Here is a 25,275-nt window from a genome sequence, read left to right as displayed (position 1 = left end):
AGGGACAGTGTAGTACATGACTAATCAAAAGTGTCAGACGACATTTGGGGAATAGAGACAAACCCAAGGCAACTGTACAGATATTATAATGTAAGTATTTGCAACTTGTGAGGCAGTCCTAGTTAATGCATCCTGCATGTCTAACCAATTATTTTAAATATGTGTATTTACATTTTCACCTATTTTTTAGTTACAGTTACTGCAACTGGCTTTATGTTGCTTGCCAGTGTTATTTGCTACATGCTATGTTGACATGCCAAGATACAGCTAAAAGCTCACCAAGCCTAAAAAGTCATTTTTCCCACGGAGTCCTTAGGAGACTTCACCCTGTCAGGGAGGGCTAAAGTACACAAACAACCCAGATACACTCTGTTCCTTGTAAAATGTATTCAAAATGAGGTTTTAAGAGCACTTTTTCCACCATGAATAATAAACCAAACAGAATGACTTCTGCAAGTATCAAGAAGCCAGAGAACTTGCACTGCAAAACTAGAGTCTTCAGAGGGAAAGGAAAGATTTTTAGATACTTCCCATTATATTTTTAACACCCCAATTTTGTAAAATGATTCCTTGGGAGTTCATAACAGAATTCCTGTTTCTTTCCTCCACAACTAAGAGCTGAAACTCAGAGCAAAGGGTGGGGCTGACGGTCGCAACAGCCCAACAGAACCCTGTATTCCCTGCTTTGTGCTGTTGCCTGCTGTCTTCTGTGCTGCAACCCGGTGTAGTGAAGTCTCTATGTAGTGCTCGTCCACCCAGGAGTCCCCCTTAGCTACAGGTGGTATTGGAGGTGCAGTACATCAGCCACATTATGCACCTATGACATTACTGACAGGGCTTAACCCCAACAGTACCCAACGGCCAGCCATGCCAGTATAACCAATATTTGCTGCAGTGTTGATGTTGAAAATTGGGTCAGAAGGGTTTGGGAGATAAAATGCATCTCAAGGACAAGCTGTGCATAAGAGCCAGATTCAGCTTCACACCTTGGCTTCCTTGCCCAGTAGGTGCTCAGAGAGAAAAGACTCCATCTTTTTCGAGAAGAGCATCTTACTGGACTAAAACGACCTGTTTCAGATTATTGGAGAGTGGCTCAATAGGCTCCAGTCATGCAACATCCACTGGGTAAACTTGCTTTGGGAATGGGGAAGAAATCCATCAAATTTTGCTAAATGTTATACACATACCTCAGTTAAAAAAAAAGTCACTTAAAGCCTTACAAAAGTCTTTCCAAATTCTTAATATTACAGAGATATGAGAGCGAGTCCCTGTACCACTTACTCCCAAAAGGGAAATTATAAACATTTTAATGGTGACTATTGTATGCAATGCAAGTAAAAAAAATAAAAATCAAATAGTTTTGGGGACTAAATTCCAGACCACATTACTTCCAGTCTAATAGCTGAAATTTTCTAAGCAACGTATGCCATTTAGCCAAACATCTCCCATTGGTTTTTAAATGCACAGTAGGCAGCTAAATCCTCTATACTAGCTTGAAAGAGCTCAGCCATTACCACTATAGTTCAGTTCATGGCGCATTTCCAAAGTGGAGGCACCAACCTACACACTTCCAATGAAGTCTATACTCTTCTACACCATTTAAGTCAATTTCTAAAACAATTCACATCTTCCCTGCTAAAGCAACTGAATAGCATCAAAGTGGAGCTATTTTTAATCACAATTTGATAAAAACGGGCTTAATTCTTATGCTGGTGGCGGAGTATCAAGATTGTATAAATGTATAATTTAAACTAAGTGATTAAATGACTCACTTTATGTCACGAGGATATTGCATTTCTTTATAATCAATAAAACTACAGACTTACCCAAAAAATGGCAGTAGGTGTTTTAGTCCACTGAACACAAAATGAAACGTATGACAATAAAGGTAATATCTGAACCTACAGAAGCCCAATATACTTTTCCAAAAGATTCCGGTCTAGCATCTCAGCATACACTTTTAAATCACCAAACAATTTGAATCTAGTGAGAGCTGTAATATAGGAATTATGACCTCTCACTACAAATTTACAGCACACATTTTTGGAACTGAAGCCAGTGACACACTCCATACTAAAAGCACAGGGAGCACAGAGGCAAGTCTTGGCTCAGTTATGTTAATACAACCCCACTGAGGCTGCACCAGTGCAAGAATAGAATTTGGAACAAAGCTTTATTTTTACTAAGCACATGCCCATCTACTTTATCATTTAAAAATATGAATGGTCATATCCAATTGAAAATAAATCCAGCTGCTCATAAGTTCACTTTCCAGCATTACTTTTATCTATGGATTTTGAAACTCAATTCATTGTATGCAGTTTCTCTACTAATCAACTAAGCTTTTGTGGGTGACAAAGTGGGTATTCACCCACGAAAGCCTATGCTCCAATACGTCTGTTAGTCTATAAGGTGCCACAGGACTCTGTTGCTTTTTACAGATTCAGACTAACACGGCTACCCCTCTGATACTCTATTAATCAAGATTATCCAATTGCATATTTTGACTAGACCCCTGAAGTGTCAAAATAAGTGGGTCTCATTTCTGAAGTGCTGCATTCAGTTTCAGCATCAAGACAAACCCAACAAAGAATTTAGCTTTCCTGTATTGTATTGTATCAGTATCTGCAGTATTCTGAACACACGGAGATCTATGATTTTTGTTGTCTAGGCACCCATGAAGACATCTACTAATAGTTAAGTTGTCATTATGTGTGTGGCAGGGGAGGAAAGAGAGGTTGGGAGATCAGGTGAGGCAGGTTTGGAGGTAGGGGAGTAGGAGTTGGACAGTGGGAATGAGGATGACAGGTGGGTGGCAAGGTGAATGGAGGAGAAATGGGGCAAGGGCACGTTAGCCCCATATTCTCCTCTCCTGTGTATGCCCAGATCTGAGGGGCTCTTGACCCACTAGGAGGTATGAGCCTCTCTCCTTGCCTCCCTTATATGAGCTGGGATATGGAAGGCCTTTTCCCTCTATAGTTGTCTGAGCCCCTCTCACTGCACGCAATGTGTATGCTAGGATCTGGGGATCCCGTGCCCATCTATAGGGGTTGGCAGAGTAAAGATGTGGGTTGATGGGCTGTATCAGGGCACTGCTGAACGAACACAAGTTAAGGTTGCCTGGGCAACCTTAACTGTGCATTTCTAGTTTTCAGAAGTTTGAGTTCTGCTCAAATAAACATTCTGCAAGGCAACGATATACCACCAACCAAACTTACCTCTGTGTTACTTTTTGTTATTGGATAAACCCTTTATGTTTACCCTACACGAAGCTGAGCATACTGCATTCAATACTGAATTTGTAAAGACATATATTTTAGACCTATTAAAAACATGACCATTACAGGGTTGCCGAGTAGAAGTAGACTCAAGATAGAAGCCTTTTGGGGAAAAGGATAAATAGGATCTAAGAGGGAAACGAGTGGTCCCTAAAATGATTGCTATAGGAGGAGTCTAATAGCTATGTCTACACAGGCCTTTCTTCAGGAGATGTGAATGGTAAGGAACCACCTAGATTCATTCTTGCAAGGGAGAAAAAGAAGACAACTCGTTTGGGGAGTTGTTTAGGGATGTAACTTACACAACTGAAGTGTACTAAACCATTTTAATTCTTTATTGAGATTACAGTGGTATCAAACATTCTAGTAACTAGGTTTCTACCAGTTCCGCTCAGTGAAATGAAAGTCAGAATTTGCATGTTAATTCCCAATCCCAGTGAGAGCAGGACTGGGTTCTAAATTAATTTGCAAATAGTACAAACTTTTAAAGAAGTGTTTATCAGCAATATTTATCATAATCTTTGATTTAAGCAAAGGCACACTGAAGATTAAGACTACTATATCCTTTAGTAGCTCAACTCCTCTCTCTGGTGATTGTTCTAATTAAAAAGTATGGCAGAGTTTTTATTTAATGGCTTATGAAAAGCAAATCTATATTCAGGGTTTGCGTTTCACACTAACGTGATCTCTTAATACTATCAACACAGGAGCACGATAAACCACAGTAGTGGTAACTGGTTAGTTTAAGCTACATGTGTGCACATTTTTCAGACAAATCGCTGTGCCTAAAGTGACCAGCATAGTACCAAAATTAAATCAGGTTTTTCAATACTCAAGAGATGGAGGACCAAAGTCCATGGAAATAAAAACCAATTGTTTATACAAATATTAAGTAAAGTGGCAAACAGTTGAACTTTACTATTAGCATCCTGTAACTCGCAAGTTCTCCAGGATGCTTTTATTCCTGCCCTGTACGATTTACTGGAATGCTTCAAATGCAGCCAGCTCCCACTTTAGCCAAACTTATAATGATCTCAATCATATTTCCATCTCCCTTCTGCTCTAGTTCTGGAACACTCTAGTCTTGACCCAAATTACCACTATAATATATAACACACTGTGCCAGGTGTGCTTCCCCACATTCACCATGAAGAAGTTAACATAGGTCAGATAGGCTGCAGGCTGGGGAATATTTACACTGAGGCCTTGACTACACTCGGGACTTCCCAGCGCTGCCGCAGCAGCGCTGTGAAGCGTGAGTGTAGTCGCGCCGCCAGCGCTGTGAGAGAGGTCTCGCAGCACTGTATGTACTCCACCTCTCTGAGGGGAGTAGCTTGTAGCACTGCGAGCGAGCGTGCAGCGCTGCAGGCGCTGATTACACTGGCGCTTTACAGCGCTGTACTCACTGCGCTCAAGGGGGTGTTTTTTCACACCCCTGAGCGCAGCAAGTTGCAGCCCTGTACACCGCCAGTGTAGCCAAGGCCTGAGAGGAGAGCCCTAATTAATGGAAGCTCACAAGTGGAGAAACAGGAGGGGCTTCTATAAAACCGGGGTGCTGGGAGCAGAAAGGGGGCTGCAGGGAGGAGAGCTGCAGTCACTCCCCCTGGAATAAGGGAGAGAAAGGGGCTTTGGACCAAAGAGGAAGGGTTTGTCTAGCAGACCCAGGAAATGGGGTTTAGATATGGTGGAGGATGCTAGCCTGGGATAAGTAAGGTTGGAAACAGTCCTGGAGAAAGGCAGGAAGGTTTGGGGTACTACAGACTTTGGCTGCCAGACTTTGACTTTGGCTAGCTCCTGGACTGGAACCCGGAGTAGATGGCAGGCCTGGGTTCCCCTACCACTCCACAAGCTGTGGAGTGACCTTGAAGACTGTCTGGAACCATTCATCCCAGTCACTGAGGGGGTGACTAACCCAGGGCGATGGACTTAAAGCCTGCCCCGTTGCTGCGGAGGACTTCGATAGAACCCTGGAGGAGGAGAACTATTGTTATTTGGCCAGAGGGCTAAGCCATCAAGATGAGGCACTGCAGCACCGGAGGAGCAAGAGAGGGGCCACAGAGCAAGACAATGGGCTGAGGAACTGCAAGAAGAGGATGTCAGGCTGAAAGGGCTAATCCCAGAGCAACCAGCAGGAAACGACCCTAGCGTTAAGTAGTGAAACCCATCACACACACACCACCTTCTGTAGTAGTTCCCATGTCACTGTATTAACTTTAGGAATAAAGTAACACACCTAAGAAAGTACTTGCATGTTCATGGAGACCACAATAATAAGTCTACCCCAAATATCTTTGATGATTCAGACTCAAATCATAATCCTGCCCTACAACATGCCCCCCTTGTCCACAAGGTGCACAGAGAGCTCTAAAATGTTTGTATTGTGTTGTAGCCATGTTAGTTCCAGGATATTAGAGAGAGAGAAGGTGGGGGAAGTAATATTTTATTGGAGTACCTTCTGTTGGTAAAAGAGACAAGCTTGCAAGATACACAGAGCTCTTCTTCTGTTGTGGCAGGCAAAATAGTAATATTGTATACACAACAACGTACTCAACAATGGCTCCCAGTAGGTAACAAACAGCAGCTGACTAAAATATGCATTCACAAAAGTGTCCTCATTAGTCTCTAATGGGAAAAGACCACACAAAAACACAATGCAAATTTCAGTAGTTGCCAAAAAAATGTTTTCCTGTTTGAAAGCAGTACCAGCTGTTTAAGATGTACTATGAATGCAGCTGCTGATCACTGCATGCAATACCTAGAATGCCAATAGATTTTCACATGGTGCTGCAGCAAGCTTAATCAAGTTCAATGTACATAACCACGTTAGCAGCTGCATGGGGGATTATATTCTTTAACCATTTAATACACACTCAAACAGGAATTTAGAGACTAAATGCAAGGTATTGTAATGATTTTAATTCTCAAGATTCTCCATTCCCAGCCATGAAGCAGAATGTGCATTCTAATTACTAGGAATATTTAGCTTCTCTAAAGGAATCCTTTTTTGGAAAGGGGATAGTAGGAAATTGTTAGCTAGGATGAAGAAATGAGGATGGAATGAGGAAGGTGGGGGTGGGAGCTCATTAACTGGGGAAAAATTCAGACTTGGGAACTTCATGGGGTGAAGGGGCACTTGTGGGTGCTGGAGTGTTCAGTAATTGGCAGAGGTTAGGGTACTGAGGGAAGTAGGAAACTTCAGCAGCTGGTTAACTGGGTAGATCAGTCACTGGGTGTACAGATGAGTCAACTCTTCAGTGCAGTTTATGGAGGATGAACTACTTGTGTTGTGTGTTACAGTTCTTCTGAATTTTAAATAAATACAACCCTCCCCCACCACATCATATAAGATACAAGTACTTCCTTTATAGTGGCAAATGCAGAGAAAAGAACACTTCCCCTCGTGCAGATTTAAATAGCTTCACAAGATGTGTCAACAGCTTGCCCCCTTAATACACAGCAGCAATAAAAGGCCTCCTACCCAAAAAAAAAAAAAAAAAAAAAAAAAAATCAATATACCACAAGCACTTGGGGTTCATAACTTTATATAAGACCTTAATTAAGGATATTATACTAATCAACTTATATCACCTATAACATACAACTTTTAATTGTCAAATGCAAGAATGACACATGGTACACAAAATTTAACCATTTTATGTTTCACAAAGGCTGAACATCTTTGCAAGTGACAGTACCCATTAAATGGAGACTCAATCAGCAGGATACAAAAGTGCAGTATTTAGAGCTGTGGTTCTCAACCTCTTCAATACTGGGACTGCCCCCCAAAATCTCCTCCACCTCACCCATGTCCTCCTCCCATTTAGCATTATGAGAAGAGCCAGGGTGGTTATAACCAACATGAGTTCGCAATCCCCAAATTGATTCCTCGTGTCATATTCTGACCCAGAACGTATTCTACCTCTGGAGAGAAGCATGCAGAGCAAAACAGTGCTGGTGGGGGAGGCACTCTGCAAAGGCAGCATCACAAGGAAAACCACTGCCTCTTCCTAGCTCAAACACTCAATTCAGAATTTGGCTATGAGCAAGCCAACACACTTTAGCATGCAAGAGGAGCTCTTGAAGATGAAGGGAAAAGTCAAGACTTGCCGATGCAAGCTGGACAAAAGAACTCGGAAGGGAGACAGCTGGGTGAGGAAAGTGCCCAGAGGGAAGCATGTGTCTACAAAATCCAGGCAGAGGAAAAGACCAGCTAGTGAAGGAAGAGCTCAGGAACAGGTGTGCTGAGTTGGAAAATGAAGGGGCACAGCAGGCTGTAATTGAAGGAGGTGGGGCAAGCAAGAAGAGAAGAGCAGCTAAATCCTGTAAGAAGAGGGGAAGAGCCAATGGAGATACCCAGAGTTCAGAGCTCAGGAGGATACAGGATGACTTGCAGAAGATTGCAAGAGACAATAAAGGACGAGAGTACTCGTAGCTAGAAAGAACAGGAGAAAAACCAGAGATATCAGAAGTCAGATGGCTGTGGTCCCCATGAAGTCTGTTTGGGAGGGGGGTTTCACTAAACAGGTTGAAAACCGGATTCAACAGCACTACAGAAACCACAATGGATGTTAAATAGGGCTGCTACCATTATGGTAAAGAGAGAAGTGTTAATTACACACACTTGTTTTGTTGTGCTATAGTTCAATTAGATAATTAGTCTAGTGCATTGACACTTCCTGCCTGCTAACAGGAGGTCAAATCTATCACTTCATCGAATGCGCTCACAGGGAGACTCCAGCAGTAACATTCCTGAAAAGCTTCAGCAAACATTAACCCACCCTTCTGATGATGCCTGGGTCCATTACATACTTGCATTGCTTTTTCTCAGTAAAGCTTATTTCCATGAGCCACAGATCCACAGGGTCTAGTCTATGCTCCAGTCCCTTGAAAGTGACCCCTGTAGTGTGCTGGGCCCAAGGGACCTACACAGGGGCAGGCTCAGACTCAAGTTCAACCCCCCCCTATAAATGTCTATAGAAAAGTTCTGTCTAAAGTAGGCCTGGGCCCTGTCTCCAGGGATCCCTCAGGAGTGGAGGGTTCGAGCCTGAATCCCATGGATGCTTGGACCCAAACTCCATTGTTTTGCAGTGTGGACATAGCTTGGGCCCCAGCCCCCGCCAGACTTGGGCCCTGAGAGTCTGCCAACACGATTTCTCAGACTGGCCAATCAACTTCCAGGAAATGGAAGAAACCCCCTAGATCAAGTAGAGCTGCTTGGCATTTAACCCTTCCATTCTGTCCTGATCACTGGACTGCAAGCAGAATGAACTTTGTCTTGTATTTCCCCACGTTAAGTAACCTCACACCTTCTTGTCAAAAGAAGAACAGGAGTACTTGTGGCACCTTAGAGACTAACAAATTTATTAGAGCATAAGCTTTCGTGGACTACAGCCCACTTCTTCGGATACAGACTAACACGGCTGTTACTCTGAAACCTGTCTTCTTGTCAAACTGTCTTAAATGGGCTATCTTGATTATCACTACAAAAGTTTTTTCCCCTCCTGCTGACAATAGCTCATATTAACTAATTAGCCTCTTAGAGTTGGTAGGGGAACTCCCACCTTTTCATGTTCTCTGTAGCCCATGAAAGCTTATGCTCAAATAAATTTGTTAGTCTCTAAGGTGCCACAAGTACTCCTGTTCTTTCTCCTGTATTTGTAATGCCCACCAACATGAAGAAGTCCTTGGCCAAGATCTCTGTGAATTAGTCAAAGGAGCACACCCTGATTTTATAATCTCTGGTGCAAGGCAAGCAAACAGTTTGACTTTAGCAAGAGTTCCAGGAACGACCAGGTGTATCCGCTAATAGCAAAGACGCTGGCAGTGCCAGGGATTCACCGGACCGCTAACCGTTACGGGGAGTGGATTAGGAGGCTCAGGATCGACTACTGGAAAGCCAGGGATGAGACCTGCACATCTAAGTACTCGCCATCTTCCTGTCCGTTTTATGAGAAGTTTGACTAGGAGCTGGGTACTGTGTCAGCACTTCATGACAGCTTGGTCAGCTGGGAGAGCGACCTTCCACTCCTGAACCCAGGATAAGAGTGGAGGGGGGCCAGCAAGTGCCGGATCAGGCAGACAAAGTGACCTGTGCTCACACGGTTCCCAAGGTGGCTTTGCCACCAAAGCAGCTGCAGCACTTTCTGGGTCTCTACTCGGAGGTAGTGGGAGCTGGAGCTGTCAGCCCTTCCGGCAGCAGGGATCAGGCTGTCAGTCCCCTCTGCTCAGGCTTTAGTCTCCCTCCCTCCGGTTATTTTTAGTAAAAGTCACAGACAGGTCACGGGTTTCCGTGAAATTTTGTTCATTGCCCACGTCCATGAGTTTTATTAAAAACAACAGGGACGAAATCTTAACCTTACTCATGGACAAAAATTAATTACAATTGGTGATATTAACAAAAATCTCCCTCTGCCTTTTACTAATGCAATTAATAAAAAAGGAGTGTCATGAACTGTTTTGATTTTCAGAATATATTTATTCATAATTTATTATTAAATACTGTGCTAAATGCAATCCTAGGCATATGAATATTGAAGAACTGTATTCATTTGACATTACACAACCTAAGCGGACACTAGAATTCTTATACATAAATATGAGATCACTTGACCCACTTTTTAAAGGCTTTTGCGTCCCTGTTGTCCACAGTAATCTGCAATGACATTTAGAAGTTCCTATAAAAACATTCCATCATATGAAAAATGCATCGTCTCTTATGCCATTTTACTTTATTTGCTTATAAAAACTCTCATCATTTCCCAAAGATTTACCTTACAGCCACTGCTCAAGGCCAAAAAAAAGTCAAATTATGTTTTCTTATAACTTTTTATCCCTCTTAAGTCTAGCTACTAACCACTATATCCTACTCATTCGTATTTTACTTTAAAATGCCAAGTAAATGTCCTCAGGGTTTCAAAATGAATTCACATCACACCTTAATGATGTAGGATATGCACTTGACTCAAAAAAGAGAAAATTAGATTAAAAATTAAAATCAGGCAGCACAGAAAGAACAAACAAACAAGCTGTTACAAATGATAAAATGCCCACTGTTGGCAGAAATCTTGATTCATTTTGGTTCCCCACTTGTTATGAGATGGTCACTTCCAGGGTCTTATTTCAAGTCCCCCAACTCATAGCAGCTGCTGCAACTATCAGTAGTGAGATGTTAACCAAGGTTGGAGGTTGTATCTCTGCACTTAATACAGTGAGTACAACAGAGAGGCTAGAGCCCTGCAACCCAACCTGACAAGACCTGAATATTACACAGATGTAACAAGGGCTTTAGCCTCCAAATTAGTTGCTTCTGTATCAATTCAGACAAATTTTAAAGCATCTTTTAAAACAGAGGTTCTCAAACTTCATTGCACTGCAACCCACTTCCGACAACTAAAATTACTATACAACCCCCGTGTCCTGTATTACTCTACATTCTAGAGCAGAGGTGGGCAAAATACAGCGTGTGGACTACATCCAGCCCACGGGACCTTTCTCCCCGGCCCCTGAGCTCCTGGCCTGGGAGGCTTGCCCCTAGCCCCTCCCCTGCTGTTCCCCCTCCCCCACAGCCTCAGCTCACTGTGCCACCGGCGCAATGCTCTGGGTGGCGAGCTCCTGGGGCAGCGCAGGTGCAGAGCCCAGCCTGACCGGGTGCTATGTGCTGCGCAGTGCGTGGGTGGCTCCAGCCGGGCGGCACGGCTGCCTGTCGTGGTGCAGCCGCACCGCCAGCCACTAGTGCTCCAGGCAGCACGGTAAGGGGGCAGGGAGCGGGAGAGGGGAGTTGGATAGAGGGCAGGGGAGTTTGGGCGGTGGTCAGGGGCCGGGGGTGTGGATAGGGGTCAGGGCGGTCAGAGGGTGGGGAACAGGGGGGTTGAATGGGGACAGGGGTCCCAGAGGTGGTCAGGGCAAAGGGGTGGTTGGATGGGGCAGAGGTCCGAGGGTGGGGGGGGGGTAGTCAGGAAGGAGAGGAGGGGTTGGATGAGGCAGCTGGGGGCAGTTAGGGGTGGGAGTCCAGGGGTGGTCAGGAGATGGGTGGGGGTGTGGATTGGGCAGGGGTCCAGAAGGGTCATCAGGGAACAGGGTGGGTTGGATGGGGCAGGAGTCCTGGGGGGCCATCAGGGGCAAGATGGGGGAGGGGGCTAAGCCACACCTGCCTGTTTGGGGAGGCACAGCCTCCCCTAACCAGCCCTCCATACAGTTTCTGAAACCCGATGCGGCCCTCAGGCCAAAAAGTTTGCCCGCCCCTGTTCTAGAGTCTAGAATCAAGGCTGGTGTTAGCGGGCGGTAAGCAGGGCAATCGCCCATGGCCCCATTCCACAGTGGGCTGAATGAAGTTAAGTTGCTCATGTGTTGGCTTCAGCCCTGAGCAGCGGGGCTTGGGCTTCAGCTTCTGCCCCCGATGGCAGGGAGTCTAACACCAGCCCTGGCGACCCTATGAAAAGAAACTCGGACCCACAGTTTGAGAACCGTTGTTTTAAAAGAATCTTTGCTATTTGCACCAGTTCTGGATTATTTGAGGTCTACAAAAAATGTAGCAGGCCACTTGTGGGCCCTTCTAGTTAGTGCTCACTGATGTCATGTGAGAGGTTTTATTCTCAGGTCCAATTTCTTACTCCCTAGGTCAGTAGAGACTAGGAGGCCTGAGAGGGAAGTATGCTCATGACCTGACGACAAGTGTCCGATCCAGGAGGGGAAAACCTCTGGCCCCTAAGGCTTGGGTCAGCTATTCTTTCTCCCTGTCCATGGGGTCAGTGTGGCTGCATGTCCCACTCCTGCCAGATGCGGCCACCTTGCTGTGCGATGCGTGCTGCACAGCAAATGTGCGGAGGAGTTCAGCCCCTCATGCCACAGTGCACACACCACACAGCAGGGGGCAGCAGCTAGCAGGAGCGGTCCAGGCGTGCAAGTGCACACAGCTGTCAAGCTGACCCCACAGACCTAAAAATTAGGCCCACGCAGACCTCTAGCATCGGGTACTGAATGAGACTCAAGAGACATGTGTTATGCCACGGATCTGCTGTGCGGCTGTAAATTCAGGGAAACTATGCATGATAATTTCATGCATGACAGCACAGGTACTGGTTCTATAAGAAAACTATCACCACACAGAATATCGTTTCCACTAGGAGGAGGACATTAATTGATTAAACAAACCTTAGAAATGACAGATGAAATGGCTCAGATGGGGACCCAAATTAGTAAGATTTGATTGCATTTAAAGGGTTCATTTTAAAAAATAGGTCATATTTTAATGTGTTAATTTCTTTAAAGAACTGGTTTCTCCTTCAAACCAATGCTTTGTGACGTGGATGGATAAATGAAGGGACATCTCCAGATTTAAGACATTTAGGTATGTTGATTACAACCCAAGAATGGTAATATTTTAAATTTAACAACCTAATCCCCCTTCTTTTTCAGGGATTGCCTTGCTCGTATCAGTACTAAGTGTGTTTCCTGTTCTGTTGTTATGATTCTCAACGTGATACTCTCTTGACTGGTAGCTAAGTTCAAGAGTTTTCAGGAACTTTATTTTAAAGATAGTCATTCCACTGCCAGACAGTCCAACCTGAAAGGACAAGATGACAAATCAGCTTTTCAGTTCAGCCAGGCTTGTTACTTCCAAAGACAGTCTTTCAGTCTGACAGCTGAATTATTTCTGAAACCCCAAAGAACCTATGATGGTATACGTAAGCTATTATAATGACCCAAGCTCTTCCTCTCTTCATCCCTTGAATGGAGATGGGGCAGTTTCTTATGGTTAAGCCAAAATATTCCTGCAACAGCACCTGTTCTGTCCGATTGCTACAGTAGTTACCAATCTAGGGATGACAGAGAAAGGTGACTGGGTAGTAGTGGGCAGGCATGGAGCAGTCTGCTTGGCCATATTTATAACACCACTTTCAATGCTAACCCTGGTGACACTTATATTCAGAACGACTCTATGTTGTATGATCCATTTGTAGAATTCCTATTTACTTTCAACCAAACCAGCTGAATTCTTCGCAGTTTCTGATTCCGCTTTCCTTGAAGACTGCCTGTGCAACCCAAGGGCCTTGAGATTTACCTTTCTACAATGCATGAATAGTTTTCAGTGATGGAACTCAGGAAGAAATCTCTAATCTCCATCTATTACTTCAAATGGGACATAATGGTGATTTCTCTGCTATTACTAGCACATACTGTTATCCCATTGCGCCTATAGAACCATTCAGGCTCATTTTTTGATTAAGTTTATTCTTACGTTTAGCAGCATCCACATATCTGGAAGCAAAAATAATTCAAAAAAGTTCCCTATTCAGACTAATACCTGCCATCATCAGCCCTCCAACTGGAACTTTAAAAAACTTATTTTATTTCACACACCAGACCAATCATTACACTCTTAAATTTAATGCTGGGAATTGTCAGTGAACCAAGTTTCTACCTGAAGTCATCATTTTATTCATATCATATGTAGCATCACTCAAGTAAAGTGATATAAATTATCATCCTTCCTAACACAGTATCTATACTTCCTGCTTCCACCCACGGGTGAGAGAGGGGGAAAGGAAAAAAGATTAACTTTATTCCATCTCTCTTCTGAGAGTTAAGATGGATGACTTCAACAAATGATGATGGCTGAAGCCATATTGCTGTAGAGCAATATTTATCTAATGTAACATTATTTATTCAGATGCTTCAATATTGCATACATCCAAATTGGAGGGGGGAGGGGGAGATAGGAAGGTGAGCATTGAGGCCCCCACCGGGACCTACAATTTTTATAGCATGCTGGGGGAGCCTCAAAAAGAAAAAGATTGAGAACCCCTACTCTACATCATAGAATACGCCTGAACAGTGAAAAACCAGCTCAAGTTGGGGAGCCTAAGCTTAAAATGCAACCGTTTTCCCTGTCCTCTTGGATGCATTTTTTCCTAAACTTCAAGAGCAAAACAGGAAATCAAAATACTCAAGTGATTTTATTCTGAGTATCACTTACTCTACAGTTCACTTATACATACAGGCAGCAGCACTAGCTGTTGCTGTCAGAGGGGAGAGAAATGTGTGTGTACTTTGAGTGATTCACTTATAAATCAGACAAACAAGAACAAACTGCAAATATTTCCTGGGGGATTTTCTTATGGTTAAGCCAAGAATACTCCTGCAACAGCACCTGTTCTGCCTGACTGCTACAGTAGATACCAATCCAGCTCAGCCAGTTGTATAGCCAGACTTAATACATCTATATTAAGAGATGATTTAATCAACTTCTAAAATGAAAACTGACTAGATTTTTATCCATCGTTATTTGATATCTTTAAGTAAAAGATAATAATAATGGAACCACAAAATGGTCCTCAACTATTTGAATTGTTATAATGCTATTTTCCAGCAGGCTTGACACAGATAATAAGGATGCTCTAGATCAGTTAGTGTTAGCTTTACATTCGTCTGAGTTACATACTCACATTTCTACCTTTTTCAGAAGCCAGCTGAAGTATCAGTCACCAACAATAAGTTAAACAATGGCTGGAGGTGTACAGATATTGACACAGCTGCTCCTACATTCATGAGAGACCTGAGTCTCAACTCAACATTTGAGTACTTCATCTATAATTCCACTTTAGGTACCTTTTCTGCTGTGGATAATAAGCAATAGCAACTTTAGTACCCCTATTCTGCTTGATTTAATAAGTAACTTGTATTCTTATTCGGCAAAACCTTGTCAGAATAATCTGTTCTGTTTGGCAGTGTGCATCAGAAAAAGCCAAGAGCAAATAAAGGAAATAAAGAAAAGGGGTAGAAATATGTAGCACTGAAAATAAGGCAATACAAACAATTGTGATTAGGTGAATGCAGAGACTGAAATTCTGCTGGAAATACTGCAAAATCTTTCATTTACAGCAGGCCTTTTCGCAAAGACTGTCAAAGACTACGCTCCCTTTCCACTGCCAAAAGCACCAACTAACCAACCAACCAATCCTCAAACAAAATCAATATTAAATAAAGTTACTACAATTTTAAAAAACACCTGCTTTTATCCCACCATGGGAGAAGTCCCTGAGACTTCAGGACATCTACTAGAGACTTGGCTACTACTATCAATTTTACAAAAAAGGTGCTCAGATACTACAGTGATGGGTGGCAGGAAAAAACAAAGATTGTTAACATACTAGACCAGTGGTTCTCAAACTTTTGTATTGGTGACCCCTTTCACACAGCAAGCCTATGAGTGTGACCCCCCTTATATATTAAAAACACTTTTTGAATATATATATTTAACACCATTATTAATGTTGGAGGTGAAGCAGGGTTTGGGGCTGGAGTCTAACAGCTCGCAAACCCGCATGTAATAACTCACGACCCCCCCAGTCTGTACTAGACTATGAGGAGCAATGGCTCCAAGCATGGTAGTGTACGCTCAATTAAGGGACTTTTTGGAAGTGCCCTATGACTGTGTTACGTTGGCTGTTGATTTAATAAAGTAAATTGTAGTGCCGCTGCTGCTTTGGAGCCCCTTCCACTGATTGTACGGATTTGTCCTCTTCCTTTTCTGGAGTGGGGTGGCATCCCATGCACCCCAACTGTACAGTCTATCCAGAACTGAGAAACTTTCTAGCCTGACTGGGAAATATTGAAGAAACTTGTTCAGTTAAACTAGAGAGAATTTTATGACCTTGGAAGCATTTACATTTCCTAATCAGTATATTGTCACCATTCTAGGCAGCGTGCAATATGAGCATATACAAGTATTTTTGTCAACTGAAGACTTCAGTTGGCCACATAACTTTGTGATAGACCTTTAGACTCATGGGCTCCATAGCTACAGACACTCCTCTACCATGTACACATTTTTAATTGAGGACCAACACATGTTTTTAGAAGGCTGTCCAAAAATAGTACAATTCATAAAAGAAGTGTTTATACCAAACGTGCATCAGGAACTTCACAAAACAAGCAGCCCAAGGTCCTGCCCTGAGGAGCTTACAATCTAGAATTTAGTATCATATATGTGGGAAGAAGCGAACAATTAAAAGATGCCAAGGAAGGACAGAGTAAGATTATGTGGTGGCTCTGTCTTCATTTAGTGATCGAAATTCTCATCTTATTCCTGAATACACAAGAATCCAAAGGACACACGATTAGCATGTAAACTGTGGATTCAAAGCAGGATGTCCATATAGCCCATACACCTCCCAGCAAAAATCTTAAAGTTGTTTCAACTCCCAAGTTGCCTGACCAGAGAATGACAAAGTGAACTGAAGTGACAAATACAGCTGTAGCCATTTGTGTCCTTTCCAAGTAGTAACATCATTTTACGCACATGGCTGCCATTAAAAAAACAAAAAGACAGTTCTGAGCAGGCCGAAGTGAAAGAGTCACGAGTGTACACAAGGCCTCAAAAGTCTCTGCATTCAAACAGCCTTTTCCCCCATATGAAGTTTGTCTGCTCATGATTTTCCCTATTCCTTTTGCCACTTTTCCTCCAAAGTAGTCTAATATGAACCCCACCTAGTCATCTTCTGACTTACAGTAATGCCTCACTTAACATCGTCCCGGTTAACATTGTTTCGTTGTTACGTTGCTGATCAATTAGAGAACATGCTCGTTTAAAGTTGCACAATGCTCGCTTCTAACGTCGTTTGGCAGCCACCTGCTTTGTCCACTGCTTGCAGAAAGAGCAGCCTGTTGGAGCTAACTGGTGGGGGCTTGGAACCAGGGTGGACCAGCAGCCCCACAAACTTCCCTGTGCGGCAGCTGCCCAGCAGGCTATCCCCGGACAGTCCAGCTGTCCCTCCCCTCACTGCCATGTGCTGTACCCACCCTCTGCCTTGGAGCTGCTCCAGGGAGCCTCCTGCTTGCTGTGCAGATGGGTGCGGGGGGAAGAGGGGTGCTGATGTCAGTGTGTCCCCCTCCCCCCACTCCTGTACCCCATCTCCACAGAGTTGGGGGAGGGCAGGACAGGATTCAGGACGGAGGGAGTTTGCTGGCAGCAACTGCTGTCTCAACTTGCTGATCTACTTAAAAAGGAAATGTACTTACAGTGGGGTCAGCGTATTTAAAGGGGCAATGTACGTCTCTCTCTCACACACACACGGTGTGTCTCTGTCTGTCACATGCACACCCCACCCCACCCCCGGCACTTTGGAAAGTGGAGGGAGTGGTGAGCTCCAGTGGGATAGCATGGGTTCATCATCATGTTCAGTTTCCACAGGAAATGTTAGCAGCCACTACCATGCTGTGTCTCCTCCCTCCATTCGTGCTGCCTTGTAGAGTGTGAGGCTACATTAACAACTATGTGTTAACCCTTGAGGGCTCAGCCGAGTGCTAGTTCATCATTTGGCAGCAAGGGATTCCCTGGGAAATATCCCACCCTCTGACTCCACCACCTCAACCAAGCTTCATAATCATCATTGCTGTATACAGTATTAAATTTTTTGTTTAAAACTTATATGTGTATATGTATAATATAGTCTTTTGTCTGGAAAAAAAAATTTCCCTGGAACCTAACCCTCCCTATTTACATTAATTCTTAAGGGGAAATTGGATTCGCTTAACAACGTTTCACTTAAAGTAGCATTTTTCAGGAACGCAACTACAACATTAAGTGACGAGTTACTGTATTTGTTCCCATGCCAAGTAAAGATCTAGTCCTTCATCCCACTGCTTGGAGAAACCATTTGCTTGATATTTATACCCCTGTGCTCCTCTTGGAGACAGTTAAAAATAGTGAGTAACTTGCATGGCCAGTGTAGTCTTCACTCATTAGACTCCTCTGGCTTCTATTCACTTAATGTTTATTTGAAGCCCACAATGCACATGCACTACACTTACTCTTCAGCTTGATTTCTCTTTTATAACATATCCAGAACTTTGAGCAGTTCATAGATTTTTCTAAAGAAAGTACTACAATGATTAAAGCCTCCGGGCAGAAGATAAATGGAAAAGATTCTTTAGAAGTATTAGAGTAAGTTTTATATCACTAGAGCTCCCACTGAAGTTAAACAACTGTTAACCATTCAAATTTACAAGTAAAAGTAAAGAGAAATCTTACCTCAAAATTTAAGTTAATTTAATTAAAAAAACCAAGGTTGGCTGAAAGTGTTGCTTGACCATAGGGAATATTTCCAGTCACCAGATCTGTAACATCAGGAAATAAACAAATTACTTTCTTATTTACAATCCATTCACTTCTAGTCTTCAAGTGCCTCACTGCAGCACACTGGGAAGGAAGTAACTCAGGAAAATATGAGTTTCCTTTTTCTCCATGAAAGTCAGGAATTTGCAGTGCCAATAAGAATAGAGCTGTTCAGATACACTTAATTTCATTCTCTTAAAATTGTATGTCTCCACATCACATATGCAGACTGACATTTAAAGCTGGCGTTCAAAGAGACATGGCCCAAGTGCAGCTCAGTACCTTGACAAAACTTATTAATATTGGTTTGAAACAATATTGGTTTTTAATATTAATACAATATTAATATAATGGTTTGAAACAAATAAGACAAAGCCTTTTAAAAAGACTGAAAAAGTTAATTGAATAACCTCTGTTTCAAATTTTAACCAAAACAACAACAAAAAAAACTTAGCATACAGGTTTCATTCTCATCTGCAAAGGACAAAAAACGAGTCACTGAGCCTAAACGTAATTGAGTTATAAGTTTAAACTTAAACATCTTTTTTTTGAAGAACCATGAGAAGAGCAGTACTTTTTCTTTGAACACCAGCAAAAATTACTGTGGCAACCTCTCCAAGCGTAGCAATATGAAGGGACAAGCGGAAACAAGCCCTCAGATATTGAATGTGAACGGAGTGTATTTTTTAAAATATGTATATTTCTTGATCCTTTTCTTTAGTATCCATCCCTAGTTCTTGGCACTTTACAGCAACTGAAATATATACGAAGTCACATTACTGCACTCTGTTCCACATTTTGACCATCTACGTTTTGGTTTGGTCTACATTTCTTTTTATAAAGAGAATGAAGTTTATGGCCTTGTCTACACTAGAAAGTTGTAACCCTTTTGCCATACTAGTAAAGTTAACTGCATCTACTTTACAGGGATTGAACTATTTGATGCTGGTTAAGAAAGTGATCCGTACCAGTATAGCTCTTCCTCTATGGGAAAGGAAATAAACTATAATAGTATAAGGCAGCTTTATGCCAGCCTAACTGCATCCGCATTAAGGACTGTACCAGTATAAATAATAACTGTATCAGTAAAAAAAAAATCCCATTCCTAACCAACATAATTAGACCAGTGCAACTTTCAAGTCTAGATCAGGCCTATGGTAAAGCAACTAGAATATTCAACTAAACAGAGTCAAATAAGAGCAGCTACCTATGGACTGCTCGCTTAAATTCAATATCTTTCTACTCAAAGTCATCTTTAACACACAGAATTTTGTATACATAATACATTCCCTTAGGAGGTTTGTGTACAAAGAATTTAGTTGGAATGCAGAAATTGCATAGGTGTTATTATACACATGTATTCATATTACAATAGCACCCAAAAGCCCCAGTCAGTACAGGGCCTCGCTTGTGCTAGGTCCCTACTTTCAAGAGCTCACCATCTACTTTTTACAATTATATTTGTAGAAGTTATCTGATGCTACTCAAGAGTAAAGGTGTTAGCTCACAACTGCATTCAAATGTCACAAGTATTCTATTTTAGATTTAACTGATCAGCTATCTGAGGTAACATTAAGCATTACAATTTGTACAAATTTGAAAATTTCTAAAAAGGTGTCAGTTACTTAACTTTAAATATTAGTGTCCAGTTGCGGTATTACGGTCACCTGCATCTCACTACACCAACACTGTATTTCACGTTCACTGATATCAGCATTTTACATTCTTTGTTATTAAGAGGCACAGTCTTGGGGCCCTGTTGGATCTCCAACTTCTTAGATTATCACGCAATAATCAAGAATGTTTTCAACTTAATTTGGCGACTTAGTTACTGTAAGCCCGGTCTTTTCCACATCTACATAGAAAACTAATTGCATGATGAGTGTAATATATTTGGAGACCACTGAAACCTCAGCAACTGCACAAGATGGCAGCCCCCCACTCAGTGTTGCTTCTTGCTAGTAGCATATGACACCTGATATCCATATCCACCAAACATTTTCCTAGTTCAGTGTAAGATGCTGGTTTTGACCCAAGCGGTTTGGAAACTGGTCACCTTGGAGATTACCCCTCAATTTCTGTGATGCTCAAGCAAAGGCAATCAACTCTGGCACTTTAAAAATCCTGATGTAACCAGGGAGACCATGGTGGCGTAATGTTCAGTGAGAAGTTCGTACTTAAACTTGCTCTGACAAAGCCAGTGTGTTGGCCTTCAGATCACTTTGAGAGGCTTATCTACTCAAACAAGCTTTATCCAGACATATGGGAAAGTTCATTGTCCCTTTCACATGTGTGAGAATGTATTTGTAGCACATGCTAAATATGAAGAAATTAGTAAAGAGCATTGAAAAGGATTTTGGGTTTATTTGAAGTCTATGTCTTAAGCAGCTACATGCTGCTGAAACTAGGGATTACCTGAACTTGTATTAGGTAACATAGAACATTTACATTCTAGAAATGGAAATTTAGTACACACTGTACAAGTTTTGTGGTTGGGTTTTGGGGGTTTTTTTTGCTTTCACCAATGTTTTATTTTAGTATTCATCTGAATATTAGGCAGCTGTAGAAAGAACTTTGTATGTTTATTTTTCAACAAGATTTGTTGCCACTGTGATAGCATTTACTTCTCACTTCTTCTCAAAGTGATAATTAGAGCTAACCAGAGTCTAAAAATGTATAATCATTGTTTATTCATCCTATTGTCCTCATTTCCTGAAACGCAGCCAGAAGAGAAAACTGAACTGCCTAAAGCTTGCTCAGCACATTATCTGCCCTGAATCCTTGGTGGGTCTACAATGTGAACCTACTTTTTATTGGAAAAAACATGAGTACATACTACATAAACCCAGATTCACCTACAACGTGTCACACAGGACCTTCTGACTGGCTTTTACACCAACTCTTATTTTTAGCTAAGCTGTAGTTTGATCACTGCAAAATATCTGAGCATACAAAATTATTCATCTGAGTACAGGTGATCTTAGTCCAATGAAAAGAGAAACATCCTCTGCAGTAAAAAGTTAAGCACACTGCAGATTGTCTGATATTCCTGGGTCAATACCCTTGCAGGAGTCTATACAAGACATATTGTACACTCGAAGTAGATGACTCATCTGTGGTTACAAAACCATTTCCCAGAGATTTCACATCATGAGTCTCAAAAGCAAGGTGGCTAACTGCAATAGACTTAAGGAAATTATGATTGCAGGTTTACTGAGATTACATGGACAGATTCTATCTTTCACTTACATTATGTTTTTGGATTGTGGAATATATTTCTGCCAAACAATTTCCCTTGAGTTCATGGATCTTCTTCCTATTTATATGATGCTGTGGAAAAGCAGGATGGTTTAGCTAACCAAACATGGACTGCAATTCAGATATTCCTAAATTTTAGTCCTGGCTGTGCCACCAGTTTGCTGTATGGTCTTATCTATGTCTTTAAGTCTGTCTCTCAGCTTTCCCCGCTATGAAATGGGAATACTACTTCCCCACTTACACAGCGTACTGTGAAGTTTAATTAGCTGTCAGCACTTCAGAACTGTTTCTTTTCCTTAGCAACAGGGCTATGTACATAAGGCTCTGCAGCCACTCAAAAACAGCTGTATTAACGATCGACAAGGTGTCATACAAACCAAAATGACTGTTTGCTCCTCAGCCTGCCTCTTGAAGAGCACTGCAGGAGAGGAGGCTACGTAACTGACTATGAGTGGGGGGATTCAGGGCATGCAGCAGCATGAGGGTCAGAAGTGGCTTGCACACCGATCTTGGGACGCTGGAGAAAGGGCTGCCAAGTCCAAGGATGTACAAAATGCAAGAGCAGAGCTCCACTTTCATCACATTTGGGATCTTTCCCTCCTGCTCAGCTCCTTTGCCCTGCAAGAAAGGAACCATGTCTCTTGTGGCTTTGAACTTAGGTGGTAGCTACATAATGCACCAGGCTCCTTCTGCTGCCTATAAGACAGTTCATCTCTTTCCACAACGCCCCCGCCCCCTCATTTCATTTGATTATTTACATTTGATGCTTTTGATCATACAACGTTCTCAGAACACTGCATACTCAACACCGTCATTATAACGCCCTTCACAATTACGAACCTTGGGCTATAGAAAACCCAGTCCCTGGATCCCACCTCGAGCCCGGCTGGTGCAGAGGGGCCCTAGAGCTCCTCATGCCCAAGGGCCAGAAGAGCTGCCCCCCCCTGGGTGCAGAGGAGCTGGGGGAGCTGTCAGCTCGCATTGCACGGCTTGAGGTGTCAACCGCCTCCCCTCCCGTCTTCAGGGCTCATTCACTATAACGAACCCCTGGCTATAACAAACAAATGGCTTGGATCCCCAGGGGTTCATTACAGCAGGGGTGTACTGGAATTCCATTACATTCTTCTGCATCAACTGGGGTGGGGAGACTTACCATATATTTAGGTCTGATGTACAATGGGCTGTTAATCGTATTACCATCTTTGCAAGGCAAGAGGAATGATATCACCCATAATTAAGAACTGTACCTGCCAGTCTGGCCACGCATGCAACAGGTCCCACGGAAGGCAAAGTGGTGGCAATAAGCATCTACATATAACCAAGGAAAAGAGCTACTGACCTTTTTAAACAACAGTTCCATAGAAGCAATGGCCACGGAGCAAGCCAGTACTGAAAGCAATTAAGAGCAGCGCATTTAAAGACAACGGTACTGGTAAATCTAACTACCACATAAGAAATTTCCTGTTTGGTTTAGTGCCTTATATCTGTGTCAGGCAAGATAGAAATTCCATCTCAACAGAAATTTAGATAAAGATGTACAAATGAATCACAGAAAAATATTTAAAAGCTGAGCAAATTATTTAGCCTCTACCTCAGTTCTCCCATTTTTATAGGAGAGAGGGAGGTAATTTAAGGTTTGTTATGCAATTTGAGACCTTTGATAACACATGCCATATAAAGAAATACTATTTTATTAGAAACTTAAGTTAGTTGAGATTTTTAATGGTTATCTGGAAATGCAGATGGGACTCGTTAGCAGGTCATAACACCACGAGGCAGCAAGTAAATCAAATGAAGAAATACTGTGTCAGAAAATGCCAAAAGAGAATGTGTGCAAGTTGCAGCTATCCCTTAGTTGGGTACTTTTTAAAACAAAAGGAAACAAAAAAATCGGAATGGTTACTGGAAGTATCTACACATCTCTCAGTACGATCATGTTGAAAGTCATGCAAACTTACTTATTAAACTCAGAAGTAAATAAAAAAATGATTTTTTTTCCTAAGGAATCAAACTGTGGGTTCTTCATATAGCAAAATTCACTGGTATTTATCATATGGAACACTCTTAAAACCAATACTCTGATTAAAATAATGACTTGTCTCTATAACAGAGTTGGATAAAAATGGCTTCCCAAACCAGCAGATATGCCAGTATAAGAGAATAAACTAAAGCTATCAGCTTTGAAACTTGGGCCAGATTCTGATTTTACTCACACCAGTGTAAATTACACTGTTTACTTCTGAGTTAACTACTGATTTACACTGGTGTGTAAGTGGAGGAGCACTGCAAAGACATCTAACTGCTTCTCCCTTCCTTCAGAGCAAATCTGCTACCAATGTACATTACACTGGCATAGCTGGGAGTCAGTGGTATGTAATGATGCAGCTCTCCTGACACCGACATCAACTCCTTACCAGAATGAACACTCCAGAACTTCAGCACCCACATCTGGATGAGAAAAGACACTTCTATGGACTTATGCATAGAGCAGAATTATTCACATCTCACAAATAGTTGTCACAAACCTTAGCGTGCCGCTGTCTTGAAGAGTCTTAAATCCTAAGAGTTTCCAAATGGTTTTCATTTGGATAACGGTTCATTGTCAAAAGCCATTAAGATAAAGCTTTAAATATTTTATATAAATGTTCCTCTAAGGTGCTATAACAACACTTAGCATGAAACATCAAGCAATCACACCCAAACACTTACTGTACTACTCTTGCTTAATAGGCAAAACACTGATTAAATTATGAGAGTCCAACCTCATTTACGCCTGAAACTACATTTCAATTACAGTGATGGGGGGAGGGGGCGGGAAGAGCAGTACTAGGTGTTGCACTGTGCTCTGAAACCACTAAGATGTTCTAGTTACAGAAGTTGAACAAAATAATATTGTAAGAAAACAAAAATGGCAAATTCTAATTGAACTTTGTCAGATCTGACTAACTAAGCACCCCAAAGACCCAAATGTTTTGGTATTTTGCTTGTTGGGGACCAGAATAGCTTTTTTTCTTACTATATCGTCCAGGAAGGGTGTCAGTGGGATGAACGAAGAGGGAGAGAGAAGGAAGATTTTCTCCCAAATACCGGACAATCCGTAGATGCTAAATTCAATTCATCTTCTTGCAACCAAGTTTAAATGATGCTTGAGTATGTTCCTTTGAAAACCAAAACTTAGTGCTTCCCTAATCACCTTTTATTTATTTGAAGTGCCACTCTGCAAGGCATTGTAGGGCTTGTCTGCTATGCATGAGCAGAAAGTTCATTTCATTGAGCAAAATCCAGTTCAGAAAACAGAATGTATCAGCAACACTGTGTATGGGCTGTAGTCCACGAAAGCTTATGCTCTAATAAATGTGTTAGTCTCTAAGGTGCCACAAGTACTCCTGTTCTTTTTGCGGATACAGACTAACACGGCTACTACTCTGAAACTTGACTGTATATGGGCCTTCCACCTGCTCCCCGTTGTCCCATCCACTACCTTTACTTGTGCTATGGGGAAGCTGCTTTTGTCATTTCAATTTAGATTCCCCCAAAGACCTTGGACAACCTGCTACTCGGTTCTGTTGCACATTTGAACCTGAACAATATTAGACCATGACCTGGGCATTAAACTGTTACTGA

At 42.2% G+C, this 25,275-nt stretch overlaps 1 protein-coding gene across 4 annotated transcripts in view; it reads right to left on the bottom strand.

The window, feature by feature from the left end:
* The window catches only part of TLN2 (talin 2), a 382,138-nt gene that overhangs the window by 222,224 nt on the left and 134,639 nt on the right, over window positions 1-25,275 (bottom strand). For 3 of the 4 annotated variants that reach the window (XM_054041883.1, XM_054041885.1, XM_054041886.1), the window contains exon 3: window positions 18,310-18,395. The exons of the other annotated variant lie outside the window; for it this stretch is intronic. The gene's annotated coding sequence lies outside the window, so the exon portion shown is untranslated. The remainder of the gene's footprint in view (window positions 1-18,309; window positions 18,396-25,275) is intronic. 4 annotated transcript variants of the gene reach the window in all.

This window comes from Malaclemys terrapin, chromosome 10 (genome assembly GCF_027887155.1).
Source record: "Malaclemys terrapin pileata isolate rMalTer1 chromosome 10, rMalTer1.hap1, whole genome shotgun sequence".
NCBI classification, from domain to species: domain Eukaryota; kingdom Metazoa; phylum Chordata; order Testudines; family Emydidae; genus Malaclemys; species Malaclemys terrapin.
The sequence above is the reverse complement of the archived record's forward strand: the minus strand, read 5'-3'. Positions and strand labels throughout refer to the sequence as shown.